Source organism: Boleophthalmus pectinirostris, unplaced genomic scaffold (genome assembly GCF_026225935.1).
Source record: "Boleophthalmus pectinirostris isolate CB_2022bp ecotype Guang Dong unplaced genomic scaffold, ASM2622593v1 HiC_scaffold_1, whole genome shotgun sequence".
Taxonomy (NCBI): domain Eukaryota; kingdom Metazoa; phylum Chordata; class Actinopteri; order Gobiiformes; family Gobiidae; genus Boleophthalmus; species Boleophthalmus pectinirostris.
In genome coordinates, this window is record NW_026570970.1 from 11738754 (window position 1) to 11758089 (window position 19336).

Genomic DNA, 19336 nt, shown 5'->3' on the forward strand with positions numbered 1-19336 from the left:
TTCGAGTCTAGACCCGAGCTGCAGTGTTCTGGATGTTCTGCAGCATCTCACAGCTCGTTTGGAGAGACCAGTGAGCAGACCATTACAGTAGTCTAACCTACTGGAGACAAACCCATGGATAAGTCTCTCCAAGTTTGCTTTAGACAGTAAATCTTTGATTTTTGCTATGTTTTTTAGATGATAAAAGGCTGCAGATGTTATTGAAGTAGCTGTTAACTTGAAAACTACCACTTCATGACCTATAGCTCGGGAGCCAGCAGTAGCTCTCCACCTCCTTCCAAGTAGCTCGCCAAAGAATTTCTGAATAAGTTTTGTGCTGAATAACAAAATTTTGATGAATAGAATGCCTTTTAAAGTTGTAAATGTATCGTTTTCATGCCTAACTTTACTTTCTGCACTAACAAATGGATAATGTTTTGTAGGCCTTTTATAGGGATGTAACAATAACCGAAATATCGTGATATCATATTGTCAAAGCTCTCAAAATAATATCGTGGACCATCACAATATATCGAATTACAAGTCTCTTTCCTTAAATTAAAAGTTATAGTGCAGCATTAGCTTAAAAAAAAAGACAGAGGGAACTACATGGACCATGATCCTTTGCTCCATTTCAGTGTAGACTACAAGAAGAAATAACAGTTCTAAGCACTTTTAAGTCTTAGTTCTTTGGATTAAGTCAACGCATTTTAAGAGGAACAGTTTTGTCAGCCTCCACAAAATACCGCAATAAATACTGTACCCCCAACACCATATCATGAGCTTTCCCACGATATCGCAATAAATATCGTACCGTGAGGTTCATACCGTGACAATATTGTATCGTAAGAGTTGGATATCGTTACACCCCTAGCCTCTAACTGTTCCTGTCTAAGGCCATGGTTGTTATATTTACTTAATTTCTTGCAACTGCTAAAATGAATACCTCTCTGGCATTTTGTAAAGGTAGCTCACCGGAGGAAAAAGATTGATGACCCCCATGTAGACAGACTAATAATAAAGGTTTACTGAAACGTGTGAATGAAGCAAAACGCAACTTGATGCGGTAATAACACTGCTTAAAGCTCACAAGAGTCCATTTTGTGTAATACAAGACCTTTAATTTAACAAAAATACACCGTACACACAGTAACGCTCCATTGACTGCACAGATAAGACTATAACATAATTACCCTTGCGTATATCTCGTAAAAACATCCACGCTCAGTTAAATTCCCTGGTAGTTACTTGGGCTTGCTACTTTTGGCACGCCTGTAAAAGGGGGTCTCGATTGGACAAAGACCGGTCAAGGACAGTGCGTCTGCTCTCGTGTCTTTGTTATGGGAGCACTGGAGACTGCGTTATCACGGTGGCTCCATTAATTCCACTTGATTTTAGCTGCGCGCCGATAAGTGCTAGCGTCTGGTTGTCTCTGTCTCACAAATCACCGAGCTGTGTTTCAGATAAAGAGAGAGAGGCTGTGGGAGGGAGCTGTGTGTTCTCATAGGGATAGGTCTAGTGACAGAAGAGACCTCTCCTCACTTCAAAGTAGCTGCAAGATTAATCGCAATTTCATTGGGTGCAATTAGGAAATCACAAAGACAGATATTTTTGAAGTATGGCAAGACATGTTTATAGCACAATTCATACATAAAGTAATTCAAAGTGCTTTACAGAATAAGAACGATATTAAAATCACAACACAAATAGGAGATATCGTTTCTCGTCCTGCATAAAACATTTCTAAGCCTGTAGTTTAGATTTGTATGAACATATTCTCAAATTTGATTCTTGTATTAGTTCATATTTTAATCCTCTTTGTCACTTCTTTGGTTTATTGTTTTTAGTGACAGAAAACACTAGGGATGTAACGAAATCCAAATCTCCCCTGGTACGATATTATCACAATATGCATTTCACGGTACGATATTTATTGCGATATTTTGAAGAGACTGATATAATTGTAGACGGGACACTTTTTTGCTTTTAAAATACCTCGACAAGATTTTGGTGTGGATTATTTCCATCATAATCCCAAGAATTCAAGTAAAAAATTAATTTCTTCATGTTGTCTGCACTGAAATGAGTAAAGGAACTTGTGTTTTGATATGTTGCGACAGCGCTCGATATTTTTGTGACAATTTTGACGATACGGTATCACGATATTTCAGTTATTGTTACATCCCTAGAAAACATCTTTCCTCACATTAATGTAGAGTTGCAAGACTAATCGCATTTTCCGTGGACGTGATTTGGAAATCGTAATGATGGATATTTTTGAAGTAATTTTTTACAGGAAAAATCCTGTCTACATAAAAAACATAATCCTGTAGTTTTAATCTGTATTAACATATCCTGAAATGTGATTCTCCTTTTAGTTTGTCAGTTCTTTTTGTCAATTCTTCTGTTTATCGTTGGTCACATTTTCATATATTTCCACCTTCAAGGCACTGAAAGCACTTTACGTCAATCACTCACCCCTTCACACATGCACTCATACACCAGAGTACGCAGGGGGGTAGGTGAAGTGTCTTGCCCAAGGACACAACGACAGTATCATCTCTGGGAGCTGGAAATGCACTTTTTCCTACTCTTTTTTTTTTTTTATTCCCCACCCACACTTACCTCCTACTGATCCGCCGCAGTAATGCCCCAAGTGAGTGACAGCTGTACTAACTTGAATCATGACAAAAACAAAATCATAATCTACATAAACAGACTCAAAATTTGCATGATATATATATTTTTTTCGATAACCGCCTACTCCTGGCAAAAGGAAATGTGATTCTGATAAATGTTATTGTTGTGTCTTTGGGCAAGGTTTAATGGCAAGAAGGCTATCTGGCGTGGTTTGTGGTAGCAACCAGAAAAAGGGAGGTGCTAAAAGATGAGTATTCAGCCTGATATTCTGTAAAGTTAGTAGTTATTTTGTAGTATCTAGAGTAGAAAGTAACAAGACTGCAATATTATCTGTGTGTTAAAGGACCCACACCACACTGTTGTTTGATTATTTTCTCATCAAAATCAGTTTTGTGTAATATAGGACCTTTTAATATTATACGGTTATACATTGTGTGGCTTAGGTGCTTGTCTGCTCCTTAGTCCAACCAGTGCTTACTATTATTGTGTCCTTGGGCAAGACACTTGACCCACTTTGGGATGTGTTATTAACAAGTGATAATGGGAGTGGAGGTTGTCGGGCTGGCATTTAAACCAAGTTTGCTGTGACTACGGAAACAGCTGACCGCCGTCGAGCGTGGAGTCAATGAATAACACATTACACGCTGCAAAACATTGTGTAATCGAATAAATCATTATAGTCATTACCAGCAGTAGTTGTTGTCAAGGAGTTCACTGACCGTTGTTTATTTATTGAATATTTGTCCTCCTCTGCTACTGCGGACCTTAAGCTGGGCGCGCGCTAAATGAGTTAAAGGGCAACCGTCTGGAATCGTGTGATGTAGTTGTTTCTATGAATGCACCGATCTGGCTTTTTCAGTTCCGATACCGATTCTGATACTGTAGCATTTATTTCCTTTAAACTGAAATAAAATAAGACAAAACTGATCCAAATGTGTTATAGGGCTGGGTATCATTAAGAAGTTGCCGATACGATACATACTTCGATACATAGGCCATGATACGATACATATCTCAATACAGTGGACTTTCGATTCGATATGATATATTTCAAATCAGTTCGATACTGTTCAATAAAAAATAAAGGCTAAATCATGTCTGCGATACTAAAAGTCTTTGTTAAACCACTTTTGTGCAAAGTTCATATGAAACACAAACATTTTAATCATCAAAACAGTGAAAATGTCAAATGTTTTGCATAGATGAATTTCCTTCCACTAAACAAGCAACAAAACTGTAGCTGTAACAAAATAATTTAGTAAAATATACCAAAAAATACTCTTGGCAATATGTCAATACAGCAGCCCACGATATCTATACTGTATCATCACATTAACTTATACGATATATCGATATTTCAATATTTTCGCACAGCCCTAATGTGTTATGTAGCTGTTATTTATCTCCCAAGTAATGACAGAACAACTTGTATAAATAAAACTTTCTGGACCACTTGGAAATTGTCTTATTACATCAATTTACATGACAGACCAGAATATCGGCTGAATCGATATTTGGAACCTGATATGCGTTCCTCCAAATTTTTCAGTATCGGTGCTAATATCTGATGCCAGTATCAGATCAGTCCATCCCATCCCAGTCCATAGTTGTTTCCTTTTACTGTAGTTCTCTAATCTTAGTGTAATTTTTTGTCACTTCTGATAATGCATGACAGAGAATCAAGTGTTTCGGATAGTGTGTGTTGGTTTCCCATGATTCAGAAAATGCTATGCAAAATGATTAGGTTATAGTTTAGCTTTAGGCTCCATTTTTTTCTTATTTAGCCTGCTTTTACTATACAATACATTGTGTTAAGAGCATTTAACTTGACTTAGAGTTTATTAAAATCTTAGTTTGTCAAAAGTATTGAAAATCGGTACAGGAATTTGTGTTGAAAGTAGATACTCACCTGAGCAAGTATCGATGCTAAAAAAGCCACAGTCATAGAACAAAAATTAACCTTTCCTGAATAGAGTTTTATACCACAATGATAAAAAAACAAAACAAAACATTCTCTGCATTTTCTTTAGACAATGGAATGTGATTTTCAGTATTAAATAATAGTACTTTCTTTTGTATTACAATGTGGTCTTATATTTATGTAATGTAGGTTCCATAGTGGTCCATGGGCGTATACTAGTCTGTGTGCTCTTATACTTGTTCTGATACAACTCAAGTTCATTCTAAAGCTATACATTTCTCTCCTATGAATGACACTTTTTTAGTATCAATACTTCCTTAAACAAGTATCTGCTTTCTATAGTAGTTTTAGTATCTGATTTGACTTTTGACAACCCCAGTCTGTATGGATAAATGCATTTCACAAGTGCATCTAAATCAGGCCAGTGCACTGTCAGCTGGCCCTTGTGTGAGCTGGAAAACCCCGGGCCAGTCGCTCATGCTGCACTATGATAACAGCGTGTAACGTGTTTTGCATACATGCATATGGACTCACCCTGAGAACATCCTCGGGCTCGGGTTTGTCAGAGCTGCATATCTGAACGGCGAGAAAAGTGGAAAAAGCTTTTACATTTTCAAGGACACAGGAGGAGTTAGGGCAGTGGGGAGGGAGTTTCTCACACTTAGCTTGCGAAGGCTCAGCTACAGCAACTTTCTTATGGCTATTAATAGAAGTCTTCAAGTGTTCAAGTTAGTTACTAGTTGAGATATTCGATTTCACCTGCGAGATCTGACCTTGACAATCTGTCTTTGGTTATTATGTAATTTTTTGTTGCATACCCAAAAGTTGAAGCATGAATTTCCATGCGAGAAGAGTTACCCTGCCAGCCATCACTCCACTGTGTCTGCAGAAACGGGTAGGAATCTAGTTTAAAATGGAACTTTCTTTGTCTTCGCGTATCTATACATGTGTAAATGTCACACCAGTTATGTTCTTAATATCAGTCTAGTTCTTTTAACAACATGCGTTACTGTAAATAATTTGTAATAATAAATGGGCCATTATTTGGGTGTCACTTTCTATTTTGTAACATCACGAGATATGTCCAAAAGTCTGCATGTATGTATGTGCATAAAAGCAGCGAACAATGTGTCTGTCTAAGTATTACAAGTGGCACAGTTATTACAGTTTTGAAGTCAGAATTTGACCTGATTTGAGACAAAGTCGCAACAGTCACAGAATTTTGTATCATTTCGAGATGGAAGTAACGCCTTGGTGGAGGTCTGTGCATGTAATTGTACTTAAAGGTGCACTGTGTAACTTTTTGGTTGGGGGTCCGTCAGCTACTTTTGTTTCAAGGGATGTGTCATTGCTCTGTCTGGAAACTTCCACAAGTTAAACAGCTCTACCTTACATTATTCAATGAAAAGTGGTTTTATAGCTCAAAAATACCTAGAAAAACAAGCATTCTGACTGTGAGCGAGGGTGAATCTCCACAGATCTGACCTGTAACTTGGTCTGATTTGGTCTCCACAGTGTGAAACATTCCAGACAAAGCATTAAAATCTACATGGAGAAAAGCTATTGATGGATCTTCCACCAGAAAAGTTACACAATGCACCTTTAAACCAACCTATCTATTGTATTCTATTGTATTTTAATCATAATAATCTCACTATCAATAGAAAAAATGCGGTTTCTCGTAGGCCTGTCACGATTACCAATTCTGAAGCACAATTTATTGCTACAGAGACAATAATACTGAAACAACTTTGTGCCACTGAGACAATAATAAAGCCGTATAATCCCAGTAAACCATTTTTAAATAGACAGAATCATTAAAATGTATGAGCTGCAACAAATAAATAGCAGAACAAACCAGTAATAGGCCATAGCTGCGACTTATTCAACCCTCTACACCTCAAATCTTATTGTATTACAACCAAAATACCCCAGTTTTACAAAGAAAATGTACACACTTTTAATATTGAGCCCCAATATATATGGTTCCAGCTTTCATATACTGAATTATAAATCAATATTGTAATTATCGTGACAGGCGTATTTTGTAGTCTGTAGGAGATAGAAGAACGTATAGTGTGCTCTATAAGCTAAATCCTAATTGACAGTAGTTGCAGCCCCGTGTTTATCTTGGCGGTGCTTGGCTGCCTTGTTTGTCACGCTGACAGTCACAGTACTTGTCAAAGCGAAATGTAAACGATCCCAGCGGGTCAAATACACAATGTAGTGTCAAGCTGTCTGACAAATATAGCACCTACTTGCCACGTTTAGTTACATAAGCACGAGTCTATACCCATGTCTTTACTGGCTACTAGAAAACCCCCGGCTCCTTTTCGCTTTTCAGAGTAGTTCTTGGCGTTCGCGTAAGCTTATCGCTGCTGTTTGATAACATTTGTCTACCGTACTATTTCATCATCCCAGCTCGGCTTTATTCCTTCCAGATGTATTGTATCCTTGGCAATTTGTAGTATCGCAGCGACGTCACTAAGCTAAAATTTCTAACTCGATTTCGATACTAAGGAATAGACTTGATACCGATTCTGATATCACAATGTTGATTTTCTTTAGACAATAGACTGTGATTGTCAGCCTTACATTGTCACACTTTGTCTTATATCTGTGTAATCCCTCAATGGTCCAGGCAGGTTCCATAGTGGTCCATGGGCATGTACTAGTTGTACCTAAGGACATACCGTATTTTCTGCACTATAGGGCACTCTGGATTATAAGGCGCACTGTCATTAAATGGTCTATTTTCGAACTTTTTTCACATATAAATCGCACCGAATTTTAAATGAAACACAACAGTTGGATGGGTCAGTTGGACTTTGTTTGGCGCGTTCACGGTGACTCTGGGTTTTGTTCAGTTGCGGCGTGTAGGGAGGGTGCTGTCTGGGACCGCTGGATTGTCGGCGTGTTCGCAGTGACTCAGTTGTTCAGTTGTGTCTAGAAGTGGCACATTGCGCTCGCTTTTTCAGTTCGTTCCTCCGTTCCGTTCCTCGTCGGCGTGGAGTGATGAGTGTGTCTGCGGGTGTTTTTCGCTGCGCGGTCGCTGTCTGCTCCGTGCGTTTCTGTGTGCGCTGCGACTTTGTAGTTTACTGAAGTCATGCTGGGACACCCGAGTGGATTTGTGTATAGGGCGTTCTGGATTGTTTTGAAGGCTTAAGAGTGCAGCCTATAGTGCGGAAAATACAGTAATCTATTTCTACTGGGTGTTTGATTGACAGACATTGTAACCAATCAGATGCTATCGTTTTCATATTTGGTTGACAGCGCTACGTGTTTTAGTGGTCTTCAGTGCGTCATACGGAGCTCGTAGGTGCAAGTCTCGTGTGCGTATCGAAGTGAGTAGTGGGTTAAAAAAGGCACACATGTTCATGTTTGTAAGTTGTTAGCAATAGTTGATTATAAAAAATGTGTGTTTGAGGGCAAATTACACTAGTCCATGTGGTCTTATATTCATTCTAGTACAGCTCAAGGTAATTTTAAAGCTATTTAAGGGCCCATTCACCGAGACACACGTTAATGTTAACAACACACACCACGCAGATTACGCACACTGATCAATAACAAAGATTACGCACGAGTAATTAAACTGTTGGATTTTGAGACCAAGTTATTCTAATAATTGTCATCCAAATCTTATGGCTAAACAAAAATTTATGTTTAACTTTTGCACAACAAAACTGCTATATAACTGTGATGGGATACGCATTATTAAATATTATTATCATTGTTAACAGCGCCACATACAGGTGTGGCATATGTATTACATCGTTTTCACTCAGTGCGTCGTTGTCATCTGGACGTGAATATTTATTGATCCGACGCGTGTGTGGACGCAAATTTTTTTTCAGTCCACACAAAAAAAAAAAACAAAACAAAAAAAACAGGAGGGTTGTCGTGTGGACTTGGCCTAAGAAAGGTTAATTTCTGTCCTCTGAATGTGACTTTTTAGTAGCGATACTTGGTTTTATACTTGTTGTGATGGTACAGCTTAAGATCATTCTAAAACTTATTGAGGAAAGGTTCATTTGTCCTGTTAATGTAACTTTTTAGTACGATATTTGCTCAAATGAGGATCTAGCTTTGATACTAGCTTTAGTTTCGACCAGTATCTGATTTTCAATACTTTTAACAAGCCTAGAGTAGATATTACTGCTAACTTGGAGGTTTGTGTACCTTTCTCCAGTGTAAAAGATGCAGCTGGCTGGTTCAGTTCAAGGCAAAATCAGAGTAGTCTAATTGGGAAAAAGCTCATCCCGTCCCGTCCTTGAGATAAGACGGTCTAATGGGAGACTTTATGTTCAACAAGGCTCAGGATATATTTAGACCTCCATACAGAATCTCCCCCACGGAGCGTCTTGTCTTTTATCCACAGCACATGAGCTTCGTGTTCCTCATCCCTCTCAGCGCTGCCTCGACCCTCCTGACTTACCACTATAGATAGGCCCGTCAACAGAAATTTGGGGCCCGGGGCAAGAAGCAACACATGGGCCCCCCACTAATATAAAATCTGAGCCCTTTAATCCTTGGGGCCCGGGACAACAGACCCCTTTTTCCACCCTTGTCGACTGCCCTGACTATAGATCATATAATGTGTCCTTATTGTTTGGGGTCTGTTCTTGTAGGTGTGGATGGTAGGATTTGGAACTTATACAGTTTTTTAGTTACTAATTCTCACATTTTGTTGAAAAATCCTAAACACCTAAACAGAATCATGAACGCAGATTCCTGAAAATGTGTTATTTAAATCCATTTTGTGTTTTTCTTGACTTTTCTGACAATCTTAAAACTTTTTTGACAGTGTTTGCTACTGTGTGCCACCATTAGAGATACATGTAGAACACCCCCAGCATGACGTCGCTGCAAAGTTTCAATTGGGAATGAGACAATGTCCAAATCTTATAGTAAGATTTTGTCAAAGCGTTACTAATCACTGTATGCTATTCAAAAGCTCACTACTGTAGCTGATTTTTACAGTTTATACTTGATTTTTAAACAATTTGCAGCAGCCCAATTTATTCCTCATTCTCCTGACACATTTCTAGCGTCCTAATTATTCACCACAAAGAGTTTATAAGCACTTTTCACAGCTTTCAAAAGACAGAGCACAGTTCTGCCATTACGTCACACACAGTAGCACACTTCCTGGTTTGTGGAAGATAAGACAGTTTATAATCAGAAGCACACAGATGTCTCATTTCAACCTAAAACTGCTGCTTTGACAGTAAATCTATGCTGGGGCTTCACAAATTTTACTCTGATACATGGGCAAGTATCGAGTACAGCCACTTTAATCACCAGAGACATTTTCGTGCAGGTTTACATTACTGATACTGCCCAAATAACCATATTCTTGAAGTTTAGCTCAAGAAGGTCACTGTGAACCTCGCTCTACATGATCCTGGGGTTTTTAATATGGGACCTGCCTCCAAATTGTCTCCTGTAACCTCTGTAACCATGAGCTTCATTTGAGTGTAGCACTGAACACTATAGGTGACATCACACTCATTTAGTCCTATACAGTCTATGTTCACAACAAGAACTTTCGACTTTTCATGTTCATCCAAGGAAGTCCGAACCAAGACTACCTCAACATTTGGTAATGGGTCCCTGAACATCACAGTGAGTCTTCCCTCTGCCTCTGACTGCGACACTAACTGGTGGCTTAAATGCGGAGAACATTTTAATTTTAATTTTTTTTATTCTTTTAGTACTTGTGTTGTCTAAAGACTTATTTGGGTGTATCCCTTCGAGCCTTCAGTGTCTGCCCCTGTTTGTTTTGCTCTCTTATGGAACACAACGTAATGTACCTACATCATCAATATTTATCCAGACAAGTGTCTGAGATGTTTTCCAAAAATCTACCTTTAGGAACTGTCTGTCTTCTGTTTACCCGCTGCTCGGAGACTGAATGTACAGAAAGATGAATGCTTCTCTTTATCCTCTGATAAAAGCACATCTTTGTAACCTACTGTGGTCATATATTAGACAAGCGGTTGCAAGGGAGCATTAAAGGTCATATGTTCCACAAAACTGACTTTTGTGAGCTTTAAACCATGTTATAAGAAGGTGAATGAAACAAAACACAACTCCTGGTATGTTTATGATGAGGAAACAACATAACATAGATCAGGAATAGTGTAATATGGGCTCTTTAACCAAATTTGAATTGAACATTTGTAAAGAAATTGGATAATTACGATACTTTTTACAGAAATTATTAAGTCAGAAAAGGTTTTTAATGGACAAAGTTGAAGGTTAGACTCTGTGTGGAAGTAATATCTCCTCTTTGTGGTGTGTGTGGGGGTGAAGTGAAGATTGCGAGGCTGAGGAGGTGGATTACAGCACATGACTGAACTGACAGGAAGAAGAGGGGAGAGTTTATTTATAAAAATGACTAGCAGACAGTCAGGTCAGCTGAGAGTCGATCATAGGGCTCGGTTGAATTCACAATAGCATGCACATTTCAAGTAAAGCATGTCATTAACTGTTAGTAACTTCTCCGCAAACACGACTGAATTTAAAGAGGGTTTGTTTAAATTGCGCCGCTCCCTCATCTTAAATATACACATTGTTGTCATGGTTGCAGCTCTATTGTTATAAAGCAAGCAACTAGTGCGTACCCTGAGGTCTAATAATGATCATTTGACAGATTTATTGCTGTGTTAGTTTTTGTAAAAAGCCTGTTGTGAGGGCCATTGTTTTATAATGTGATGTCATGAAATGAAATACATTGTTAGTTTCACTGATACACAAACAAACACAAAAAGTCATGAATCTTCCACTTCCAATTTCAAACAACTTCGTAGGATTTTTTTAAATTATTATTATTATTATACTGCATTGTAATCAAACATTTTATAACCTGACTAGAGAAACATTAGGAAAAGGTTTCATTGCAGCTATATTTTGCACTCTTGCCTCACAGCAGCAGGGTTCTGGGTTTAATTCCAGAGCACAGCACCTTCTGTATAGAGTTTGCATGCTCTTCCTGTGCATGTTTTGGTTTCCTGCGGCTGCATCAGTTCCCCCCATCGCTAAAAACATGGACTTCTCTGAAAAAGCTATTCCAAATCTCAATGGGGCTTTCTTCAATTAATTTTATCTATACAATAAAAAGTATGATTTGCATTAAAGGTGCATTGTGTAACTTCTCCATGTAGATTTCATGGATTTGTCTGGAATGTTTCACCGTGTGGTATTAAACCTTTTTATCTTCATGGAGACCAAACCAGACTACTATAAATTCCAAGTCAGATCTGTGGAGAGGCAACCCCGTTCATAGTCAGAACACCTGTTTTTCTAGGTATTTTTTTTAGCTTAACCCATCTATAATTGAAAAAAATGTAAGATAGAGCTGTTTAATGTCATATTGTGGAACATTCCTGGCAGAGCAATGACATATCCATAGAAACAAGCAGGTGACGGATCTCCAACAAAGTTACATGATTTGATCCCATAAAATAATACTTGAGTGAAAAAGAAAATCTCAAAGAATCAAGATTTTTATATGTGAATTGAATTGTAATTATTAGGAATTTAATATTGAAATCAAGTTATGTAAGTTAGTTTTGTGAGTTTTGTTTAATGGGCAACACCGCAGGCCATTTAAAGCTGCACTATGTAACATTTTGTGCTCCATCACCTACTTGTTTCTATGGAGACATCATTGCTCTGTCTGGAATGTTCCACAGTATGACATTAAACAGCTCGACCTTACATGAATTACAGGTGGTTTTATTCCTTAATAATTTCCAGAAAACAGACATTCTGGCTGTGAGCGGTGCCGCCTCTTCACAGATCTGACCTGCAACTTGGTCTGGTTTGATTGTCATGAAGATAGAAAGGTTTAATGCCATACTGTGAAACATTTCAGATGAAGCAATGACATCTCCATGGAGAAAAGCATTTGACGGACCCTCCACCATAAAAAGTTACACAATGTCCCTTTTAAACAAATTAGATTTTTACACATTTTTCATTAAAAGGTTGATTGTATTCAGAATTGTTATCCAAAGAATTGAAATCGAATCAATTGAACACATATATCATTCACAAAGTTTCATAAATCTTCACGATCTTTCATCTTCAATCGCTGTTTTTGCAACCACAATGCTTCCACTACATTTAAGCACATTTTCAACTACATTTTCAACATTTGATTTATTATAACTGCTCAAATAAAACTTTCAAAGCCTCTTCAGTCACTCTTATCTCACAGAGCCCTTTGCTTATCTTCGCTCGTAAAATATAACTCCAAACCTTCATTTCGAGCTTTCCGCAATGCAAACACAGCCCCACAGCCACCTCACATCTGTGCTGGGCCATACATCAGCGTCCCCGCCCTCCTCTCCTCTCCTCTGCTCTACTCTTCCTCTCCTCCTCTCCGGTGAAACGCGATGCCGACATGATTTGATTTGGCTAAGTCCCAAGGCAGCCACTTCCTTATGGCAACGCAGCTCAAGCTCTCTACTTATCAGCCCCAGCGCAATGTAAATACCATTGTTTGATAGTTTACTCACTTTGCTGCGTTGGCGGTTTTTGAACTGTGGAGTCTGATGTTAATTTGATGTGTTTTTATTGTATTTAAGGGTGGATAATAAGATGAGATGAAAAGATATGATTTTTCTAAGAGCCTAGATTAAAACAGACAAATCATGGTAATTCAATACTACATATTTACGTATGTCCTTAAAGCTACCATTTGTAATCAGATTGGGTGACCCGCCCCTGTTGTATTCTCACATGTCACCAGTAGATGCTATCAACGTTACTGCTTTTTGATAGTGTGCTAGATTTGGCCAGACTAGAGAGTACAGGTGAGTCTGAACAAAGGCCAGGTAGGGAGAGGTGGGTCAGGTTTCACATCTGTCATCTACTGGTGGAAAAAAAACCTCAAACTTACAGGTGGTAGCTTTAACTAAATCTGCAGCTTCTGAGAGTGGATGCTTCACTATGATTGGTTAAAGGTCCTACAATGTGCAAAATTGACTCTTGTGAGCTTTAAGACATGTTATAATGTTGTTACCTTATCAAAAACAGACCCAGATTTTTGTTTGGTTTCATTCACACATGTTCTGTTCCACCTTGTGATGTCATGAAGCAGTAATTTTCAGGTTAAATGCAGTTTTTTACCTTTTGTTTAGTAGATATTGGCAATCCCAGGACTGAAATCATCCAAATGATTCTAGTGAAGGTGTGTGGAGTTTAAAAAGATAGTGGAGCACTTCTTGTATTACTACATGACATCACAAGGTGGAAAAGAGTGTTTTCAGTTTGAGAGAACTCAGAGTTTGTGTGATAACCATGTGTAAACATGATAAACATGTGAAACAAAACACAACTCCAGGTTTGTTTTTGATAAGTAAACAATAGGGATGTAACAATAACCGAAATATCATGATATCGTCACATCAAAAGTCTCACAATAATATCGTGAAGCGTCACAATATATCGAATTACAAGTTCCTTTGCTTAAATGCATTTTTTACAGTAGTAACAGCTTATAAACATCAGGAACTACATATCCCATGATTCATTTCATCGCAGACAACATGAAGTTATATGGTTTTACTTGAATTCTTGGGATTATGACATAAATAATTCACACCAAAATCTTGTCAGGGTATTTTAAAAGCAAAAAAATTGTCCTATCTACAATTATATCAGCCTCTCCAAAATATCGCAATAAATATCATACCATGAGATGTATATCATGATAATATCGTACCGAGAGATTTAGATATCGTTACATCACTAGTAAACAACATTATAACATGAATCAGAAAACCTGATATCAGATCCAGTCCATTTTGTATCATAATAAGATGAGTGAATTTACATGATATCCTGTTAACTATAACTGGATTCAACAAAAAATAAACATGTAAGTCTAATCTAAAAAAGACTTAACATGTATTGTCATATTGAGGCCTGGTTTTGTGGGCAGTGCAGGCTGGAGGTGTGGACTACAGACAGTGGTAGTGAAGCAGTCCGCTGGGCCTGATGTCATCGTCGGTATGGATTTATTAATGGCTCCTCCGTGTCTCCGCTCTCTGACCTCCTCCCGCTCGCTCTGAAGGGGCCTGGCTCATCCTCTAAGCTCCAAATCACACAAGTCATAGGGGCTGCATGCAAGAAGACGCAGCCAAGTGCTTCTACGGGGCTGCGATTTTAAACTGTATTTCAAGTTTTTAATGGGATATAGTACTTACATTGGCATGAATACATTGCGCAATCTCTTTATCCAAATCTCTCAGTACGATATTATCATGATATACATCTCATGGTATGATATTTATTGCGATATTTTGGAGAGGCTGATATAACTGTAGATAGGACACGTTTCTGCTTTTAAAATACCTTGACAACATTTTTGGTGTGAATTATTTCTGCCATAATCCGAAGAATTCAAGTAAAAATCATATCTCTTCATGTTGTTTGCACTGAAATGAATCATGGGATATGTAGTTCCCAATGTTTAAAAGCTGTTGCTACTGTAAAACCATGCATTTAAGCAAAGGAACTTGTAATTCGATATACTGTGACAGCTCGTGATATTATTGTGAGACTTTTGACCAATACGATATCACGATACTTTTTTACTCATACTTTACTCTCATGAATTATGATCTGATTATTGATTACAGTAAAAAAGTAGTGTAGTACTTCAGTAAGAGTATAAAAGTACATGTAAACTAAAACAAAACACCACGTAACTTAATAACTAAACTCATTCACATCATTTTCCAGATTTGTCATGTCAGTGAAACAAGATGGCCAACATATTTTATACTTAAATGTGCACTATGGAACTTTTCTGGTCAACAGTATCCACCTTCTTGTCTTCATGGAGATGCTATTGTCTAGCCTTGAATGTTCCGCAGTATAGCATTAAACTTATTTATTTTGCATACATTTAATTTGAGGTGTTTTAATTGCTCAGAATTATCATTAACATTTACTGTGAGCAGCGTCCTCTCTCCACAGATCTACCGTATTTTCCGCACTATAGAGCGCGCTGGGTTATAAAGCGCACTGTCATTGGTCTATTTTCTCACTTTTTTCACATTCACTTTGTTTGTGGCGTTCACGGTGACTCTGGGCTTTGTTCAGTTGTGGCGTGTAGGGAGGGTGCTGTCTGGGACCGCTGGATTGTCGGCGTGTTCGCAGTGACTCAGTTGTTCAGTTGTGTCTAGAAGTGGCACTTTGCACTCGCTTTTTCGGTTCGTTCCTCCGTTCCGTTCCTCGTCCGCGTGGAGTGATGAGTGTGTCTGCGGGTGTTTTTGTGTGCGGTCGCTGTCTGCTCCATGTGTGTTTGCGTACGCTGCAGCTTTGTTGTTTACTGAAGTCGTGCTGGGACATCTGAGTGGATTTGTGTATAGGGAGCTCTGGATTGCGGGGTGCGTAGTCGTTTTTTGATGGAGTTGGAGGTTTACGAGTGTGCCCTATAGCCCGGAAAATACGGTAATCTGTAACTTGGCCTGGTGATGCCATCTACTTGTCTGTATGTTATTAATAGATATGTTTAATGCCATAGTGTGGAACATGCCAAACTGCTCCATAAAAGTTACACCTTTAAGTATAAAATATGTTGGCCATCTTGTTTCACTGACGTGACAAATCTGGAAAATGATGTGAATGAGTTTCTGCTGCAGACCTAAGTTACTTTTAGGTATTTTTATACTCTTACTGAAGTACTAGGCTACTTCTTCCTTCATGAGTCATATATAAATAATGTGGCAGTTATATAAGTTAGTGATTATCGTGTTTGTGGTGAAGTATTTTTCTCTTTTACTGTCAAAGGAAGAGTGACTTTGCGTGAGTATGTCCTTTGGCAAGACACTTAGGTTCCATTGTCCATTCCAGACCTTGTGACTGGCGACAGTTATGACCCTGTCAGTTTGTTCTGATGTGACGACAACAGACACAAAGAAAGAAACTGAACTGTAATTTATGAACCTCACGTATAGAGCTGAGATGTATTTTGCGTTACTGTATTTCTATTTTTTATTTTTTACATGCATATTTGTATCATTATGCATTATTTGACACCGGTCCCTTGTGTTTTTGCTATTTATTTTGATTGATTATCACCATTCATTCCTTTGCTCTTTGTTATTATAATATATTGTGATGTGTGAGCTACCGTGTCCAAATAATTTCCCTCGCGGATCAGTAAAATTTGTCTGAGTCTAAGAACAAATTTGGTTGAGCAAAACCACATCATCATTTCTCCTGGTTCCACTCCCTTGTGTCAAATTAACCAAACTCACACATCAACTTTGACATTTTAATAAACTCCCTTTTGCATACCCTATTACTGGAAGCTTGACCAATTTGCTCCTTTGCAAATATCTCTCGCTCTCTTTCTGTCTTCTATCCCCCCCTCCTCTCTTTCTCCTTCTCTTTGTCTTTTCTATTTCTCTTACTCTCTTCTCTCTCTGTCTCTTTCTCCTCTCTTCTTACTTCTCTTATCTTTATCTCTCTTTCAATTTCTTCGCCATTTCTCTTACTCTTAACTCTTTTCTTATTTCTCTCTCTCTTACTCTCTACCCATCCATCTTTCTATCTCTCTTGTAAGCGCTAACTCTTCTCTCTCGCTTTCTCTCTCTCTCTTCTCTCCTCTCACTTCCCTCTTTTCTCTCTTTCCTGATCTCTCTATCTCTCTATATATAGCTCTCTTACTCTCTCTTCTTACTTCTCTCTCTCTCTCTCTCTTCTATCGCTCTTAGTTCAGACTGCAGGGCTTGATGCTCAATTCCGATTTTTTTGTGAAATCCGATGTTTTTGCGAGGTCGTTCACATTTCCAATTAAATGCGACTTGTCTGTGACTTCAGTGTGAACGGTAAACGGCCCGAAAGTGTCCCTGTGTTTACGGAAGTTGTCCAAATATGGTCGCGAGCATTGAGCACCTGGCGATTTTACAGTTCCGGTTTCCGCCTGCTTCAGCGCAGAATAGTGACGTTTGTCGCTTGTTAATGACGTGTAGGTCGGATGGATGCGCTTTGGCCGTTCAGACTGAAGTCGCATGTCAAAAGATCGGATATGTATCGGATTCAGGACCACATATCCAAGTGGCCTGGGTCGCATTTGAAAAATTCGGATCTGTGCCGTTCAGACTGTCATTTAAAGATCGGATACAGGTCACATAGAAGCCAAAAAATCGGATTTGGGTCACTTCAGGCTGCAGTCTGAACGCAGCCTTAGTCTGTCTCTCTCTTTCTATCTATCTCTTATTCTCTCTGGTCTCTCTGTATTTCTCTCTGTCTCTCTCTTCTCTTTCTGTCTCTTCTGTATTTCTCTTGCTTTTATTTCTCTCTCTCTCTTACTCTCTACCCATCCATCCATCTTTCTATCTCTCTTATAAGCGCTAACTCTTCTCTTTCTCTCTTCCCTCTTTTCTCTCTTTCCTGATCTCTCTATCTCTCTATATATAGCTCTCTTACTCTCTCTTCTCACTTCTCTCTCTCTCTCTTCTATCGCTCTTAGTCTGTCTCTCTCTTTCTATCTATCTCTTATTCTCTCTGGTCTCTCTGTATTTCTCTCTGTCTCTCTCTTCTCTTTCTGTCTCTTCTGTATTTCTCTTGCTTTTATTTCTCTCTCTCACTTACTCTGTACCCATCCATCCATCTTTCTATCTATCTCTAGTATAAGCGCTAACTCTTCTCTCTCTCTTTCTCTCTCTTCTCCCTTCTCACTTCCCTCTTTCCTCTCTTTCCTGATCTCTCTATCTCTCTATATATAGCTCTCTTACTCTCTCTTCTTACTTCTCTCTCTCCTATCGCTCTTACTCTGTCTCTCTCTTTCTATCTTTTTCTTATTCTCTCTGGTCTCTGTATTTCTCTCTGTCTCTCTCTTCTCTTTCTATCTCTTCTGTATTTCTATTACTCTTGTCTGTCTTCTCAGTTCTCTCTCTCTTGCTCTCTACCCCTCCATCTTTCTATCTCTCTTATACTCCCTACCTCTCTCTCTATATATATAGCTCTCTTCCTCACTCTTCGTACACCTCTCTCTTACCCTCTTTCTTTCTATTTCTCTCTTATTCCCTCTCTGGTTTCTTTGTATTTCTCTCACTCTCTATCTCTCTCATACTCTCTTCTCTCTGTCTCTCTTCTTACTTCTCTTATCTCTATCTCTCTATCTCTTCTCTTTCTCTCTCTTTTTGTCTCTTCTCTATTTCTCTTACTCTTGTCTCTCTTCTTTGTTACCTCTCTCTCACTCTTCTCTTTTCTCTCTTTCTTGATCTCTATCTCTCTCTATATATAGCTCTTTTACTCTATTTTTACTTTTCTCTGTCTCTCTCCATCTCTTTTACTCTGTCTCTCTCTTTCTATCTCTTATTCTCTCTCTGGTCTCTGTCTATCTCTCTTACCCTCTCACTCTTCTCTCCTCTCTCTTCTCTCCTTTCACACTTTCTTGATCTCTCTATATATAGCTCTCTTACTCTCTCTTCTTACGTCTCTCTCTCTCTCTCTTGCTCTCTACCTCTGCATCTTTCTCTTATACTCTCTACTGCTTCTCTCTCCCTTTCTCTATTACACTCTCAATTTCTCACCTCTCACTTCTCTTTTTTCTCTTTCTTGATCTCTATCTCTATAGCTCTCTTATCTCTTACTCTCTCTCTCTTTCTCTCTCTCTCTCTCTCTCTCTCTGTCTCCCTTACTCTGTCTTTCTCTTATTCTCTTGCTGTTCTCTATCTCTCTTTTACTCTCTTCTCTATCGCTCCTATCTCTCTTTTACTCTCTCTCTTACTCTCTTTCTCACTTCTCTTTTTTCTCTCTTTTCTC

General features: G+C 38.5%; 1 protein-coding gene across 3 annotated transcripts in view; it reads left to right on the plus strand.

The window, feature by feature from the left end:
- Window positions 1-19336, plus strand: part of grb14 (growth factor receptor-bound protein 14) — a 73649-nt gene that overhangs the window by 24354 nt on the left and 29959 nt on the right. The gene's annotated exons all lie outside the window — the stretch shown is intronic.